This window comes from Penaeus japonicus, unplaced genomic scaffold, assembly GCF_977035675.1.
Source record: "Penaeus japonicus unplaced genomic scaffold, GWHDUDI00000001_assembly GWHDUDI00000001, whole genome shotgun sequence".
Classification (NCBI taxonomy): domain Eukaryota; kingdom Metazoa; phylum Arthropoda; class Malacostraca; order Decapoda; family Penaeidae; genus Penaeus; species Penaeus japonicus.
The window spans coordinates 30,575,703-30,580,702 of record NW_028234403.1 but is presented as its reverse complement, the minus strand read 5'-3'; the positions used below and the strand labels follow the sequence as shown (position 1 = coordinate 30,580,702).

The following is a 5,000-nucleotide window of genomic DNA, read 5'->3' as shown; positions in this document are numbered from 1 at the left end:
TTATGTATTTATTATATATATATATGTGTATGTTTATATATATATATTTGAGAAATTTATGTTTATATATATAATATAATGATGTAAGAAATGTTTATATGTATATTTATATATATAGTATGTTTATATGTATATTTTTATATATATATATATTGTGTTGTATATGTATATTTAATAGCTTATATATAGTTAGCGTGAATATATATATATTCAGTTATATGTTATATATATATACATATATATTATACATATATATGTATGTGTTTATATATATGTGTGTATGTTTGAATATGTTTATATATTATATATGTGTATATAATAAATTTATTTATTATATAAAGTTCATATATATTCTTTATATGTTTATATATGATTGATATATATAATATAAATATATAATATATATATAATAATATATATATATATGGATAAATTTATATATATATATATAAATATATAAATATATAATAAAATTTAAAAAATTTTTAATGAAAAAAGGGGGGGAATGAATGACGATATATATATATATATATCAATATATATATATATATATATATAAAATATATATATATATAAATATATATATATAATATATAAAATATATATATAAATATTATATAATATCTAAATATATATATATATATAAATATATATATATAAATATATATTAATATAATTAGATATATAAATATATATATATATATAAATATATATATATAAATATATATTATATATAAATATATATATAACTATATATATAAATATATATATATATAGAAATATAAATATATATATCTATATATATAAATATAGATATATAAATTTATATATATATATATATAAATATATATATATATATATATATTATATATAATATATATATATAATATAATATATATTTATAATATATATATATATATCTATTTTTATATATGTTTTATATATAGTTCTATGTATATTTATAATATTTAAACATATATATATATATATATATATTATATATAATAAATATATATATTTTATATGTATAGTATAATGTATAATATATATATTTATATATAAATATATATATAATAATTTATATATATTTTGATTATGTTATAGGTTGGTATTATTTATATATATTTATTTAGATAATTATATGTATATGTATATGTATAATATATATATAAATATATATATATATGTATATATATGTATAATATGTATATATATAATATATGTAGGAATATATGTTTTTATATGCCCTATTTGTAATGTTCATATATATATAGATATATATATATATAATATAATCTTATATATATTTATATACAAATATATATATAGATTTATATTATATATATTTATTTTTATGTATTTAAGAATATATATTTTATATAATATATATTTATATATTTATATATGGTATAAAATATATATTAATATATATTATATTATATTTAAATATATAACTATAATATTATATATTATATATATATTAAAATAAATTATATATCTATTATATTTATATATTATATATATATTAAATATATATTACATATATATTATATTATCATTATCTATAAATTTATATTATATAATAATTATATAATATAAATTAGATAATATATTTATATTTAAATTATAAAATATTATATATATAAATTATATTATATTTAATATCAATATATAATCTATTATATATATAAATAAATACTTATATTAAATTTATATATATATATTATATTATATTTATATATATATAAAATATATATTATCATATATATATATAATATATATATTATATTATATTTATATATATATATTTCTTAGCAAATAGTTATATACAGATGTATATATCAATTATTCTCTAATCTGTATATAATGTCTATCTATATCAATAAACTATCATATAACATAACAAACTAATATGATATACAAGTCTGCAATTACAACTCTGTCTCCATGTATCAATATATGCCAATATATGAATACAATGTCAATAAGAGTGTAATCTAATGTCAAACCCACTTGTAACTCATGTGTATAAAAAGTATATACTAATGTCTATCAGAAAATATAAGTGTCATACATATAAGTCTGTACCTCACTATCATATCCTCCTGACATAACATCTAAATGTCTAAAATATATATCCCGAATCTCTGTATGTGAGTGTCAATGTAAACACTATCACATATGTTAGTTTATATACATGCCTCATAAATAGGCAATATTATAAAAAAGTAATTACTATCTATGAATCACTCCCTTTATCACTAACTTTGTGAGTAATCTGAATATCTGAAACAGTGTGTCTCCAATCGTAAAAACTATATGACAAGTAAAAGGCTCTCAGACTCTCTACAGTATATATCATCGATATGTAACTCAAATGATATTACTCTCTCACTCAGAGTCTGTAATGACTCTAAGTCCTCTATGTCTCAATGTCAATCATCACTTGACTCACACGTATTTATATAAGAATGCCAAACACTCTCACTCAAATACTATCTCAACTACCACTCACAACCTCACACACACTCAATCATACTGACTCACACCCAGAAGGGATAACAATATCTACACACACTCACACTCTACTACTCACACGACACCCAAAAATCATCTAATCATCTCTCACTCTTTCACAAGCCAACAAAATGTCATTCACACACAACACACTCACACACACACTTCACACACACCACCACATCTCTCTCACACAAACAAACCCCCCCCCTGTCAACCATTAGACACACACAGACTCACTCACTTGACCATACACTCACAAACTCACTCACATACGTCACACACAGTCTCAACATACATACCAGTAAAGACACAACATACTGACACACACACACACGTTCTCACTCACACACAGACACACATACCAGATACACCCATCAACACATCAATCACACCCCACACTCACCCACAAGACCCACACATGACACACCTAAGCTATGATGAGAATCCCAGACACCACCCAAACACACTCAACAAACACACAGACATGACAGACTCCACACTAGACTGACTCTCACAGACCCTCAGCCAAACTACAGACGATACACTCCCACAACTTACACACAACAGAGACATACAGACATACACTCAAAACTCCCACACACATACCACACATAAACTCACACAATACTGACACACACAGCAGATACAACAACATACAGACACCACAGAAACAAACACACATCCATACCACACCTAAACACACACACATACAGACATACAGCAGAAATGACACATACATGACACACGACAGACACACAACACACACTCATCACACTACACCCACAAACACACAACAAACAGTCACATACAACACACATAAAACACACATATACACACACACATACACACACACAACACACACAGACACTGGATACACACACAATAACACACACAACACACACATACACAGAATACTCACTTTCACACACCCAGGTTAACACACAACACATACACATACAACAAAACACACAGACAACACATACACACACAACACAAACAGACGTCCTCACTACAAAACTACACACACAACACACACTTACACTACAACAACAACAAAACACACACACCACATAGGGCACAGACACACCAACACACACTGACACACACAAAAACACACACTACCACTCACAACTCACACTACACATGACAAAAATACACGCACAAAACACAACACAAAACTCCGTCAAAACACACACCCAACACACTCACCCAACACACACAGCCAGACCTCCCCACTCCCTCACAAACACCACCCTCAACCCTAGCACACACACACTCACAAACACACACACGCACACACTCTCCCTCACACACACTCTCTCACTGCATCTCTCTCGCTCGCGCGCGCTGCTCGCTCGCTGCTCGCTCGCTCTCGCGCTCTCGCGCTCGCTCGCGCGCGCTCGCCTCTCTCTCGCGGCTCTCGCGCGCGCACGCTCACTCGTTCACGCTCTCTCAACCACCCACCCAACACACTCACACACACACACACACCACACACACACTCACTCATACTCACACAAACACACGTCACACCCACAACCCCCCACCCACACACTACCCTCTCTCCCTATACCTCAAACCCACTCCCTCCAAAACACTCACAACACACACCCTCACACACTCTCAAAAACAACTCTATCACACTTCAATCTAACATCATCTCTAAAACCCCACACACCTCTCCCCATCCCAAACACTCGACACACATACCTAAACACCACACACTCTAAATAACAGTCTCAATCACACAGGCTACAAACTCAGACACCACTCACATACAAAAACTCTCCACACAATAATAAACAAACAGGAACAACCACTTACACGTCTCGCAGCTAGCCACACATCTCCCAGCGGACTGGCATTTTCCATGTTCAATGTGGCGATCGAGCAGTGACCCAGTCATCCCTCACATGTTCCTTTCCTTTAGCGTGTCTTAGAAAACTGACTGCTTCATGCTTTATTATCCAGTTATGGAGATCTTCTCATTCTGCTTCACAGAGATTTCCTTCTGATTATGTCAAAACTCCAAAAGCGTCCACCACTGTGTTTTATTTTTATATCGTAGTGTAATGGTAAAGTGACATGTAAGTGTTCACATTAAAAAGATTGAACCTGAAATGAATGACGCTTCTTAAATAAATACATTACATCAATTAGTATGTTTACTGGTTGCTGTCTCCAAGTTGGTTTCAACATTTTAAATTTCTTTCTTGAATGGCATTGGAGATATAGGTAATATACATTTGTATAGATAATTATCTGTTTAATAAATTTGTGATCACTAAAAGTGTTAACTTATCATTTTATTTTTTTTAAATGGTTGTATTTGAAAAATTGGTCAGGCTTGACCTTGTGATGTTTGCATACTTGCAGGCCCTGGTGCAACATGAGCTATTTTTGCCTCCATGGGCACCAACCTCAGGGGTACATGCCACTACCCTCTCATACACATGCGCCTCCACATCCCTCCCCGTCGT

The 5,000-nt window shown here is 28.9% G+C and overlaps 1 protein-coding gene and 1 pseudogene across 5 annotated transcripts in view; both read left to right on the top strand.

The window, feature by feature from the left end:
• LOC122253378 (uncharacterized) overlaps window positions 1–5,000 on the top strand; it is a 24,288-nt gene that overhangs the window by 9,110 nt on the left and 10,178 nt on the right. The window lies entirely within an intron of this gene.
• LOC147472520 (uncharacterized) overlaps window positions 1–5,000 on the top strand; it is a 7,052-nt pseudogene that overhangs the window by 1,363 nt on the left and 689 nt on the right.